This window comes from Eretmochelys imbricata, chromosome 1 (assembly GCF_965152235.1).
Source record: "Eretmochelys imbricata isolate rEreImb1 chromosome 1, rEreImb1.hap1, whole genome shotgun sequence".
In the NCBI taxonomy this organism is placed as follows: Eukaryota; Metazoa; Chordata; order Testudines; family Cheloniidae; genus Eretmochelys; species Eretmochelys imbricata.
The window spans coordinates 44870506-44884845 of record NC_135572.1 but is presented as its reverse complement, the minus strand read 5'-3'; the positions used below and the strand labels follow the sequence as shown (position 1 = coordinate 44884845).

Sequence of the window (14340 nt, the reverse complement as noted above, 5' to 3'; positions counted from 1 at the left end):
ATCCCAAGAAGGAGGTACCAGCACTGGAGTCTGTGCCCTGAGAGTATGCCTGAAAAGCCTGACTTAGACATAGCATCTGAACAAGGCTCCCACTCAATAGACTTAAAAGCAAAAGCACATGGGATCCAAGCTTTGGCTCTAATACCGCAGCCTGGAGACCATCCACAAGGAGGCGCTCAGCCTGGGTTGTAACCGTGGGCTTTTGTTGTATGATAACATCCCCATCCAGCTTTTCATCATATTGCATGTGCAGAATGACCTGTAGTTGGAGGGTACAAGACATCCTGTAGAACTGTGACCAAAGTATGTGCTGTGTTAAAGGAACATTAAAGTTGCAAAGTCAAGCACTCAGGTGTTAGGAAATGTCAGAATTAAGGTTCCTGGTGCAACCTTAATTTGGTTCCCTTGTGCACATGCATTATGATGCAGCCTTTAATTACTATTTCATTCCAGAGGACTCCTGCTTCATTCAGTGCACAGAATGATTCTGCTCTGGAATGGATCAGGGTTGTGTAGTGAAGGATGCCGTTGTTTTCCCCATAGGGTGGCCAGGTGCCTAATCTAGTGACCAGATAGAACACCCAAAGTCCTGTTACTGCAGGTGGGGGAGGTGGGGAGGTGCCGGGTCATCATCTGTATCAGTCCCTACTCAGCCAGGGCCGCCTACTACCTGCATCAGTTGGCTTCAGCTCCCAGGCTCTGTAGGTGAGTGCCTCCTGACCTGGTCAGTGGGATGGGGAGGGGAAGAACAGCAAGTGATGGGGGAAGAGGAGCGACTGAGGGGCCGGGCCTTGGGGGAAGGGGCAGAACCTTGGAGGAAGGGGTGGTGCCTCGGGGGCAAGAGGCGGGCTGGGGGAGGTTTCAGTACTCCCACTGGAGTGTCCAGTTTTTAAATATTACAAAGTTGGCAACCCTATTTCCCCACCCCTGCACAGCTTCCAGTGCTAGTCTCCTTGCCCAGCCGGTTGAAGTCTCTCCCTCCCCCAGGTTCCTAGTCTCTCACCCCGGCCCATCAGCCTCCAGTCCCAGGCTCCCTCTGTCCAGTACTTGTCCTTTCTACATTTAATTCAGGTGGCCCTTCTCCACACTGCCAAGGCGCCAGCAATGGGGTCATTGAGAGCACACAGGAGAAAGTCTCCCTGCTCTCTGTTCCAGTGCCTGGCCCCACCCCATCCTGCAGCAGTTAGGGTCTGCAATTTAAGGGAAAGTCCTGCTTGGCTTCTGCAGCTGTGGGCTGGAGCATGCTCAGTGAGCATTGAATCTTCGGGGAATTTAGCTGAGAAACTCCCAAGTCTCTGCTGAGCATGGGTGAACTGATATTTTTCCAGAGGGTTATATGTTGGCCAAATTTGGGTGAAACTTCATTGGGACAGCAAAAAAGCACAGTGCCAAATTTGAAGACCCTTCTGTCAAGCATGGAGGTACTAGACCTTTTCAAAGAAAAGGACTCAAGAATTTTTTTGATGTGGTCAAACAATGTATTTTTCCCTAGCAGTGCTTTCTGAAACCATGGCACTGTTTTGGCTGAAACATTCCAAAAAAATTCAGCCCACCGCAGACACCGGCATGGAAAAAAAATCTCAGCCCAACGTTTACAGTTTGGCAAAGTTACCAACAACTGAAAATAGGATCTTTAAAAAGGGAAATGTTGGGGTACTCTTAATAGGCAGCACTACCAGCGCGGCCAGTTTTCCCATCTGTAAAATGGGAATATAATGATATGGATCCCCTTTGTGAAGTGCTTTGAGATCTACTTATGAAAAGCACTATAGAAGAGCTATGTATTATATATTACTATAGTCCATGGGGTACCTGTGACTCTCTGTCCTGTATCTGGTGGCTGGGCTGCAGAGTGAATGGGAATGTTGGGAGAGGGGATGGAGTACAGTAGATGGGCTCAAGGAGGTCCGCATTCCAAATCCGTGTATTATAGGTATTTGGCAGTTTGCCTGCCATGGTGTAGAGGGACAATAAGGTTGTGTTTGATTGGTTGGAAAAGAGGAAGCCAATGTGGCCAGTGGCTTAAAGCCACAGTCTAGCCCTTAGTAGTACAAAAGGTGAGTGTAAACTTTGCAGGGGCTTCTCTTGAAAAATACATCATCCGTTTTGCTGTAGTGGAAAAACATACATTATCAGTGAGTGAGTAAGCATTCATTTTTACAAACAAACAATAAAATCCCTTAAATGCGTAGCACAAATAAACATTAGTGGCCGATACATTTGTTGATGCTGTTAGTTTGTTTTATGATGAGATGTATATAAAAATGGAGCAGCCTGATGTATCCAACATATGTCATTTTGTTACAAGAAGGAAACATCATTGCTCTGGTGGTTTGAGATTGTTTTGTAATAAAGGGATGAACTAAGAAAAATATTTTTCAGTTTGTGCATTACACATGATTTCAGTGAAACATGAGGAATAACCATGTACAACATTGTTTGTACAGAAGCTGCATTCAGTAAAGATATGTCCAAATTTAAGGCAGGTTTTTTAACCATATAGTGATATAAATGTTAGATGAAACACTGGTGAATTTCTTTAAGATACTGGCAGCTGTATTTGATCTTATATAGTCACATTGAAAATCCATATATATGTAATGGATTTTCAATGTGACTGAGTAAAACTCCACAGAGATAAAAATGTACCAACGTCATAGCTGGTGAAATAACAGAAAATTAAAGCATGGCTCTGTCAAGCTGTGTTCCTCTTCTACTTGGGAGAAGTGCTATTGTTATGATGTGGGGGAGGGAGGTTGGGCGAAAGCTCATTGAAGCTGGTGGCTGAACAACTACCCTTCATTCAGGATAAATGTAAAAACAACAATTGAGCTGCTTTCTAGAATAGATAGTTGAACAATAGAGGCCTCCACCCAAAACACAGGCCACATGCAAGGCTGGAATAGGAGTTGTGCCATGCAGTCTGGACGGTATTCCCCAGGGTCTGATGATAACACATAAGGGGCTGGGGACTGATTGGATTGCAGCTCTGTGTGTGTATGTGAGAGAGAGAGAGGGAGAAGGCAGCAGAAAGCCAAGGGTGGCCAGTGAAGGACTTGTAGTGTGACCCTGAGAAAAAGCTGAGAAGACAGAGCTGTTGGGTAAAGTGCTGCCTGGAAAGAGGTTTGGAACTGCGAATAAAGGAACTGTCTCCTGTTGCTTGTTCCTACTGTGTTGAGGGAACTGGAACTTTATGTAAATAAACAGGATTGCATCAAAGAAATATGTGACTCTCTCATCAGTTTCTCCTCCTAACAGAAACAAGCTGAAAGACCCCAAATTTTGGTTAACCGCTCAGTTCAAAAGGGATAACACTATTATACACTGTGTGCATTGAAGTGGGAAAAGTGCACTGTAGTCCAGCTTAAACACCGCTTCTCATTTCCATCTGGAACCAAGTTTTCCAACAGAGCCTTTCAAAAGTGTCCTGAAGATATGCTCACGTGGCCCAGAGTCTGCAACCCAGGGAATATTGCCGTAGTTATGGTGAGCAGCCATTTCTCATGCAAGCAGTCCCATTGGCTCTATTGGGACCACTTGAGTGGGTAAGTGATATTTGTTGTGAATTTGGGTTGCAGACTCAGGCCCCCACAGTGTTTTTTGTGCATTAAACGCAGTGTTTGATTGTATGGAGATCTCTGTGAAATATGTTTAATGGTCTTAGCTAATATGGTTTGGGAAAAGGAAAAGCTTCTACATGATTCAGCATGATTGCACCCATTTGGCATTCTCTTCTTGTGGGGCTCAGCTGCCATGTGATCTGTTTCTTTCTGGATCTAAGGTTTAAGGTGTTACTGAAGCGGTCTCGTCCATGATGAGTATTGTCTGTGAAATGTTGACATCAGCTAGTACACTGCTCTTTATAAGTACAATTTCTTTCTTTTCTTCCTCTCCCTTCCTCCCTTGGTAGAATCGCACTGACATTGTTCCAAGGTTTCAAGCAAGCTGGTATATAATGTGATAATACACAGGAGATCTGTTGATTTCATTGTAAAGAATTCGGATAAATGGTCTTGCACTTTGCCTTTGACATCACATGCAGGAAATTCCTCATTGGTCTGTTCAGTGCAATAAACAGACCTTATGCATAGAACCAAATCCTTGCTGAATCCACTTGGGTTGGTCATGCAAAGTTAAGTCACAGAATCCTGTATGTAGGGTTTCTAATGCTTGTTTAGAAATTGGAAATGGACTGAGAGTTGTACATGGAGAGGATTTATCAAGCGCACCAGAAGCATATTTGTTAGGTGTGGTGTGCTGGACCAGGGTGCCTTCCAAGTTGACAGGAGTTGATATTTTATATCTAATTGATTAATCTGATGGGAAGCTAATCATTAAACCAAGAAACACTGATCAGATAGAGCAGGTAAATTCTAGTGAGCCCTGTGGGTATTCATTAAGGGACTCCTAGATGTTTCATAAAACATGCCTTAAGCAGAGCTGCGTGAACTTACTTTATGTGACTCAAGTGGGCTCTGCAATGCATTTGTAATTACAACGTGTTACACCAGAGTCACTTTAGACTCCTCCTTAAGACTACACGAGCAGTTGAGAGAGAGAAAGAAATGTCAAATGGTGCAAAGAGAAACAAGAGCCTGGGAGGACATTGCCTGAGTTAAATTATGCTCATTAATTCAATTTGAGGCAGGAATGTGTGTAAATAAACCCTGGCAGCTGCAGCAGCTCTCATTTCTGCAGGGCTTTGGCAGGAATGCAGGGACCAATGGACATGAAAACCTGGCTTTCTTTGAGAAATTGCAGGCAGGCGACTATGCAGCCGGGAGAAGAAACAATCACAGAGATATTTACTGAAAAGATGTAATCATTTTAAGCAGATTTGAAAATTGTTCTGAGTGCCAGACATGTAGAACTGGAGGCAAAATGAGCATAGACTAGAACTAAATTATTGAAAAACACTGGGGTTACCCGATTTCCCCTGTATTACAAGCATAGTTCAAGTTCCAAATGGCTACATGGTACACAAACTATAATCTTTTAACAATGTATTATAGCAGTACCCATACGGGGCCATTGTAGTTAACTGTCAGGCAGTATTTTCCTAGAAGTCTCTGTTTTGTAGGGTTATAAAATGTTATCATTATTTTATTACTTAGATAGCACCAACAATAATAGGATGTTTTATAGATAAACAAGAGAACGATATCGCACTGAAGAATTTACAATCAGTGGCCCTGTTCCTGAAATTGGATCCAGCCAGGGGAACCCCTGCACCCTTGGGAGCCCTCAATTGCTTTGCATGGGCACAGGGTCCACAAACTCAGGTTTTGCAGGACAGAGGCCTAATGGACAATAGAGATGAGGAAAGGGGAATTGGGCTGCAACAAAAAGCAAGTGGGATGTACCCTGTGACTTACTGTTCCATGATCATGTATGTATATTTTTTTTATCGACGCGTTATTGTTCATAATTGTTCTGGGCCTGAGCTTGGGCTACAAGTTCTCAACCCAGGTTTTATAAAATAATAAAACAAACCTTTTGTTTTGGCTGGCTTTAAGCTATGGAAACTATAAATAAAATATTTCTGATGCTCTTGCTTTTTTAAGACTCAAAGCTAATAAGAGAGCATTTTTAAAAGGGATGTTATAAGTCATTGGTTACTATTTATAATTTTATATAGCACCTGAAACACGGTAGGTGCTTTACAAATATATAAAAGACAAGGTCCCTCCTTTGAAGAACTTGTAGCATTATGCTCCCATCCAGCAAACAGTCAAGTGTTTAACTTTAAGCATGGGTGTAATGCCATTGACTTCAGTGAGGATATTTACATGCTTAAAGTTAAGCACGTGTGTAGGTATTTGCAGGATGGGGCCTAAACAAATATGTGGCATGACAGTGAAGTCAAAACAGGGAGAATTGGATAGGGAGAGTAATAGAAATAAAATAAGATGGGTTTATGGATTGTTAGTATTAATATGTACTATTACTTGGATGTTTACTACATGTGTGTCTTGGTGGTCTCTCTTTTTATGCATATATAAAAACATATACTGTATGTGCATGTGTTATCCACTTATTTTTAAATGAATGTGCCAGACTGTACCAATAATATAATGTCAGAATTCATTCAGCCGTAGTGTAGTAGAGGCACTTTTAAAAATTAAAGTTGGCCTCCTAAGTAACATTTTGAAATGTGCATGCAGTACAACTTTTCAATAACATTTCTTGTTGGGTATGATACAAAGATCCTGTGGACAACAGGTGACTGTAAAGTCATAAACAGCAGCTCAGTGAATTCCATAGGGCCTCAGGGCTTGTATTTGACTTCTACTCTCTCATAGAAACATCACCGCAGCAACAGTAAAGCTATTTACCTTACCACCTTATGCAGCGTCAGCAATGTTCTCCATCTCACTGTCAGAAAGGAGGCTTGGGTTTATGAACAGAGCCAGGATTTTGCTTAGTTGAAACTGGAGCACCAATGAGTGCATGGGGGTACAAGCTACTCAAGCTTAGAGCTGAGCAAATAGGCCCATCCTGGTACATTTGAGGCATATACAACACCAACATTAACATAGTTGAAAGTGGCATGAATGTCTCAGGACAGTACACAACAGAGAATTTACTAGTCCTTGAGAAACTTCAGTGACAAACTTGTCATATGTTTCTTTTTTTCCTGGGATCTGAGTGGGTCAAAACTCAGCACAAGCTGCCTAGAAATTTCATTTCTCACTCTCCTTTTTAAGCTCTTGTTTATATCCAGTCTCTTTTCTCCTTTCAGCCCAGCTCCCCTTCCCCACTACTAACAGCACCTAATGGGAGATTTAGCAATAGAATAATTGCAGGGTCTGTGCACTCCTGCTGTCTTTCAATGTCTGCCTCTGGGTCAGTAGCCTCTGGCTGGCTTTACCAATCTAGGAGAACTTGAATTTTAATAATTCTTTACGCTGTTCTTCACTGGTGAGAGAGTTCCTTCCTCTGAGCAGCAGTGCTAAGAGACTTCTCAAATATATACAAGTATCCTAGCATTGAGGGTTGCTATTAGCCTTGTCTGCAATAAAATTTAGTTATCATTTTCATTCTGCCTTATGTTAGTTTCCCTCCTGTACATCTCACAGAAAAGAGATTGCCCAGTTGTAAAATCCATACTACAATCACCACACACCCCTCCACCTCTACCTTTGGGGGTTAATCCCACTTTTCCTCCTCACTCATCAGGTGTTCACGGCTAGCCCTTTCCTCCTCTCACAGATCTTGGGCATTCACTATTCTCTTTTCTTCCTCTGACAAACGCCTTTGGGGTTCTTCATCCTCTTTTTATCTCTCACCCATACCCATACCCACACCACTGGGGCCCCAAGCGTATTGTGGAATCACCCCACTTTCCCCCTCACATCCTTCACTGCCCACTCGTGTGGCTTGAGTTTGACGCCTTCCTCTGGCACAGTTTCCTGGTGTAGTTGGGGGTGCCAGGCATCTGGTTTTCGACCAGAATGCCCGGTCGAAAAGGGACCCTGGCAGCTCCGGTCAGCATCGCTAACCAGCCCGTTAAATGTCCAGTCAGCAATGCAGCAGGGCTAAGGCAGGCTCCCTACCTGCTCTGGCTCCACGCAGCTCCCGGAAGTGGCCGGCATGTCTCTGTGACTCTTAGATGCAGGGGAGGTGAGGGAAGCTCCGCACACTGCCCATGCCGGCTCAGCAGCCCCCATTAGCTGGGAACCACAGCAAATGGGAGCTGCTGGGGCAGCACACACTGCGCAGAGTCACCTGGCCGCGCCTCCACCTAAGGGCTAGACAATCCGGCCACTTCCGCGAGTACCGTGGAGCCAAGGCAGTCAGGGAGTCTGCCTGAGCCCTGCTCCACTGCTGACTGGGAGCTGCCTGAGGTAAGCACCACCTGGCTGGAGTTCGCAACCCGAACCCCCTGCCCCAGGTCAGAACTCCCTCCTGCACCTATCTTCTTCCCAGACCCCGACCTGCACCCCAATCCCCTGCCCCAGGTCAGAACCCCCTCCCTCACCCTAACTCCTTCCCAGACCCCGCATCCCACATACCCAGGTGCATCCCAATCCCTGCCCCAGGTTGGAACCCCCTTCTGCACCCAAACTCCCTCCCAGAGCCTGCGCCCTCAACCCCCTGTCTCAGCCCCCTCCCACACTCCAAATCCCTCAGCCCCAGCCTGGAGCCCCATCCTACACCCCAAACCCCTCATCCCTGGCCCCACCCCAGAGCCCACATCCCCAGACTGACCCCACACCCCCTCCCTCACCCCAATCCCCGCCCCAACCCTGAGCCTGCTCCTGCACTCCAAACCCCTTGGCCCCAGCCTAGAGCCCTCTCCTGCACCCTAAAGCCCTCAGCCCCACCCAAGAACCCTGTTCCACACCCCAACCCCCAGCCCTAGTGTGGAGCCCCCACCTGCACCCTGAACCCTTCATTTCTGGCCCCACCCCAGAGCATTCACCCCCCAGCTGGAGCCCTCACCCCCTACTGCACCCCAACCTCTTTCCTCAGCCCAGTGAAAGTGAGTGAGGGTGAGGGAGAGTGAGCGATGGAGGGAGGGAGTGGGTCAGGGGCTTAGAGAAGGGATGGGGCAGGGGAAGGGCAAGGGTGTTCGGTTTTGTGCAATTAGAAAGTTGGCAACCCTAGGTGGAGTAGGAAGAGAGTCTGAGATATAAGCCCTTGTATCAGAGGCCTGGCCTGGGCTAAAGTCGTGGGCAGGCTTTGTTGATATAACGTTAGCAAAAGTCAGGCTGTGAGCAAACGTCCGGCTCTGCCGGCTTGCAGGCTCACAGACTCTGGCCAGCACAGGGCGGGTATTGCAGAGACACACGCATTCCTAAAATGTGCTGGGCCCAGAGCACTCACACACACACATTCCAGAAGAGTGGTATCAGAACATCCTGATATCAAGGATGGTACAAAAACATTTCCCAAGGGTAACAGGAACACACTGACCCCTCCTAAAAGATAAGGTCAGGATGACAGTGATATTAATAGAGATGTTTTGAGCCAACTAACATGTACAAGATGTGCGATAACTAGCTACGTCAGGGGGCAGTAGCTAACTATGTCAGAGGGGCAGTCCATAACTTGTTTATATCAGGGTAATAAAGAGGGATTTCTGAGAGAGTGTCTTTGTCCAGCCAAGGGGGGAAGGGAAAGTCATGCCATTCACTGAGCTGTGTCCATTGTCACGGACATATATGTCTTAGCATCCTCGTAGAGTCTGCCAGGTGCTATTACCGTGCTTCGTTGACAATAAACCTAGCCTGGGGCCTTCATACCTTAATGGATCTTGTGGTCTTTGGGCAGTTTGCTCGAGGTCTGCTGTGCCGGCTGTCTGGGCAGAGCTGGGACAGCACACAGGGAGAATACACACACACAGCCGAACATGTGAAAACACCCGGCAGGGCGCCCAAGCTCTGCAGGAGTGGTAGTTACACCCCTCCTTCCTTCCTATTCTCTATGCAATCCCCAGTTGTTAGTTTAACAATCTGGTCCCTTCCACAGAAAGCGGCCTCCTTGCTCCAGACTGTGGAGCACGCCTTCCAGCAGGGCTTCAAAAGAGTGGCAGGGCTGTGGGGAGAAAACCTGAAATTCTGTGAACAGACCAGCAGCCATGGCAGACAAGTAAAGGGCATTTTGCCAAGTTCCCTTAATTAATGAGTGCCTGTGCGGCTAAGGAGTGTGACTGTAGCCCAGGTACAATTTTGACCTAGAGCCATCACTACAGTGACCACCCTGAACAGTAGATTTCAGCCAGTTCTTTGCCTTATGCTCCCCAATTCCTTCCATTTTATACAAAAGGGACTCAACTAGGACGAGAGTCACAGCCGCCCTAAAAAGAATTTTATCACAGTAGACTACAGAACTGAGCCAGAGCCATATTTTCCTGTTTCACTGCTGTTGGCCTTTTGTGTAATCCATTAAACAGTTTTAAACTTTCAATTTTTTTTTGCCAGTGCTTGGAAATGTAGCATTGAGATATGTTTAGTTTTTTAAATTAAAAAACAACGTGATTTTAAAATCTACATATGCATCTATATCAATACGCTACATATGTAATGATAATTATGTAAGACTTTGCAGAGCCATTTAATAAATTGCATTTAGCGTACACCTTTAGCCATCAAGATTTGCCCTCTGCCTTTTAATTTATCCCTGCCAGGATTTATTGTAACATTCCAAATCCCGGACCAGCTTCTAAAAGCCATTTTTGTAGAATCAACCTACGGGAGAAGAATTTCCTTCTCCTGCCCCCGCATTGCCCCCAAATGTGAAATTTCTTCCCCAAAGTTACACTGGCCAGAGTCCCAGAAGAGGCATTGTTCAGTCATGGGCCAGTGACAGGTGTGAGGTCTGATATCTCTTGACTGTAGAGCTAGAAACAAGAGTTTATAGCACGAGAGAAAAGGGAGATTCCCAGCAGCTGATCTCACACTTATGCTGATACAACCTTTAACCAGTCCAAATCATCAGATGTTCTGTATGAGCCACATATGGTGCTGAAGTTTTTAGAAGATTTTTAAAGAAAATTTTTTGTCAGGCATGGGTTTTGTATCTGTCTGCCTGTAAAGACAGATTGCTTTGTTACCAGGAATCCAACTGCGCAGGGCTCAGAGGGAGATGGAGGTGAGTAATATGTTTCACAAACCTCTAAAAATGAGCAAAAATAGCTTTTCCACACATAATAATGACCTGATTTTAAGGTCTAATGTCTGGAAACCTTTCAGAGCTGTGTGTCTCCTGTTGGAAGGATGGGACTCTCCCCACTCTAATGGTTTAAGTCTCCTGTTTCTACTTCAGCCTGGTCACGAGATCATAAATGAGTAATATGCGATCCTGCACCGGAGGAGGTATTAAATCTGTCCCGGGTGCAAGACTGAATATTACCGATTTGGGTCTCAGGCCGGTATAAATTTGCATGCACAGCCTTAACTCTGCCTTTATGTGTATGCCTTATGATGTAGTCTGTAACTTGATCACATACTACCTCTCAAACAATAAATTGTAATGTCATACCATTTCTTCTACAATCAACCTTAGATGCAGTGTAATACCTTAGCATAATATCTTATAGTGCTATTTACTGCACTATATGCCAGACAAGAAATGCCTTGACATCTTGTAGATGAAAAATACATGGTAACATTAATGTACCATATACCACAGATTAAATATTACAGTACAGGACAATGGTGAAAATTTGCTGTCATTTTAAGGCCACCTAAACTTGCAGTTGAATTAGCTTTGTAGTAGACTGCATCATTCCATGAATGTAAAGAAATTATGCAGTAAAGATGTGCTGCCTAAATTATTAAAATGCATACCTTAGAGAGAAGAGAATATTTAATATAAGACGTCTAACTCAATAAAGATATATTGGACCATTCTGACAATGAGAATAATGTAAATAGACAAGAGTGAAAAACGTCACAAGAGTCTACACATGAATCTCAGGTTGTAGAAAACTGCATGGTGTGGGGTATCATCTGAGAAATGGTGTATGATCACATACTAAAAGACGGCATGGAAATACTGGCAGCAGACTTCCCCCATCGCAAATTCAGGGCCTGGTCCTGCACTGCTCTCCATGGACCTCATTGCAAAATCAGAGCTAGCATATTCTCTCTCTCCAGTTCTGACATATTCTTGGACAACCAACACTACTTTTCTATCCTCTTTGATTGCCCTACCCACAAATTCAGTCATCTCTGCCACCGTTGACTCCCACACCGTTACAGTGCAATGCAAGTTCTTACCAACTTTTCATGAGAAGCGTGACAGGATTTGATGCTTCCTCCGTCCCTTCTTAACACCTTCTACTACTTCTCTCCTGTCAACAACACTGAGGTTTCTCACCCACTCTCCTCTAGTCCTTCCACTTGTCCCAGAAGCCTTTACTGTCTCCTCACCTTCCTTGCCTCCACTCTCATCCACTCCCTGGCTCTCCTTCTTAGCCTATCAGTTTCCTCTGACTCCTTCCTTTCATGATACAGGCAAGCTTTGGTGTCTCCATCTTCAGGAATGAATTCTTGGCCCTACCTCCCTCTAAAACTGCTGTCCCATCTCCATTCTTCCCTTCATCTTTAAGGGAACGTTTAAAGCCTTTTTTTTTTTTTTTTACAAGTTTCTCTCTTCCAACCCCATCCTGGATCACTTCAATCTAATTCCATCCTCTCCACTGTTTTCTCCCTACTCTCCAAAGACCCCCTTCTGGCCAAATCTCAGTGCCCCCACTCCATCCTTCTTGACTTCTGTGCCATTTTTGATACAGTTAATCATACCCTCCTTGAAATCATGCCCTACCTTGGCTTTCGTTTCTCCTTCCTCTCTTGGTCTCGTCGTCTCTCTGACCACTCCTTCAGTGTCTTTTTGGTGGGTCCCACTCCTCTATAAGGGGCTCTCAAACCCCTATATTTGGCTCCTCCTCTTCACTCTTCACACCATATCCATACATGATCTCATCCACTCACATGGTTTCAACTACCATCTTTCTGCCAGTGACTCACAAATCTACCACTCCATTCCTGACTAGTCTCCATTCCTGAATCCCACCTCTTGGCCTATCTCTCTGAGGCTTCCTCCTGAATGTATCGCTGTCAGATTGAACTCAACATGGCCCAAACTGAACTCGTAACCTCTGCCCTTGAGCTATCTCCTCTCCCATTATCATATGTCACTACTGGCAACACCACTATTCTGCTGGTCACGCAGGCTCATAACCAGGAGGTTGTCATTGACTCTTTCCTTTCCTTTGCCCTGTACGTTGTGACTGTGTCAAAATCTTGCCATTTTTTCCTCCTAAACTTTTCTAAAATCTGATGTCTCCCCATACACACAGCCACAACTTTTGTTATCTCCCCCCTTGAATGTGGTAGCCCTCCTGCTTGGTGGTCATGATACTCACATCTCCCCTTCCAGTCATTACAAATCTGGCTGTTAAATCCACCACTCCCCTTCCCCCCTTGAATTTTCAGCTGCAACAAGTTCAAGGCCCTTCACAACGCTGCCATTCTCTACTTATCTTCTCTTGTCTCATACCATGCCCCTTCTGCTTTGCAAGGGATGCCAGTCTCAGTTACCTTTACTATTTATTACAGTAGGTCCTGGGGGCCCCAGCTGAGCACATGACCCCATTATACTAGCTGAGACAGCACACACAGTGAGACATATTCCCTGCCTTAAAGAGCTTATATTCTGATTAGACAAGACAGAAACAAAGAGATGCTGAAGTACCTAGTATGAGAGAGATCGTAACGGCATGTTGTATCTTTGGGGAAACATCCTGTATGAAGTGTATGTATCACTGTGGGCCAGGTATTGTATGTATGACTGTATTCTACTCCATGGGGGAGAGTTACCACAGCTCCTTTGGGAACTAAAACAGCGGGAGGTTGACCAGGGTGAATCTCTGACTGTAAACACCTCCAGAAAGGTACCACCCCCAGGGGAAGCTCGCATATCCTGGTTCAAACTTGATATTCAGAGACTAGGAAAACAAAGAAAGGGCTTGTGGCTTCAGAAGAGTGCATTTAAACTGTTTCAGGACCTTTTTTTCTGATTCAGCAAACAGACAGGACCTTTTGTCCAAGGAGACCCCCAACCCTAGTGGAAGTGTTGGAAAGACTTTGGCTTACTAGTGCCCCATGAGACTGATGAGTAACTCCTGATATTTAAACTTTGTTTGAATCTGTTTATTGGGGTTTTTTCATGTTTTCTCTGAAATGCTTTTGCCTTAAGAATAAACATACTTGCGTAAAAAGAGCTATGTGATAACTTGTAAATGCTGGTAATACACAGTCCATAGCCCTCAGAGAGAAAGCAAAGCATAAGTATTGGTCTGCTGGGGATATCGCAGTGTAAGGCAGGGAGCTGTGCAAACTTAAAACCCCAGGCAGGAGCGGGAGAGACATGGATTTCTGCCCAAAAGAGGTGACAGCTGGGATCTAAAAACCTTAAGTGGGTGCTCTTAAGGGACCACAGCAGGGGAATACAGGTGCAGTGATCCTAAAACTGTGACAGCTAATTGAGGTGATTTGTTCAAAGTCCCAAGGCAGGACAGTAGAAGACCAAAAAAAAGAACTGAGGTCTTCTGATTCCCAGTCCAGTGCTCAGTCCACTAGACAATACTGGCTCCCAGTCTGCTGATTGTCTTCTTAGATTATGAGCTACTTTGGGGCAGGAGCTGTCTTACTCTGTCTGGAAAGCATATAGCACATTGTGGGCCCTTCTGTAATACAGTAATTATAATAACAATAATGCATATCCATAAGGGGCCAGAGTTAAGATGCATAACCTTACTTTGTCATTTCTTGAATTTGAGTGCTTAACTGTGAAACTTTCAATTTATTTTAACAGTAAACGTAAATAAAA

General features: G+C 44.9%; 1 protein-coding gene across 2 annotated transcripts in view; it reads left to right on the top strand.

Annotated features, from left to right (window-relative positions):
• ATP8A2 (ATPase phospholipid transporting 8A2) overlaps positions 1 to 14340 on the top strand; it is a 668324-nt gene that overhangs the window by 532639 nt on the left and 121345 nt on the right. The window lies entirely within an intron of this gene.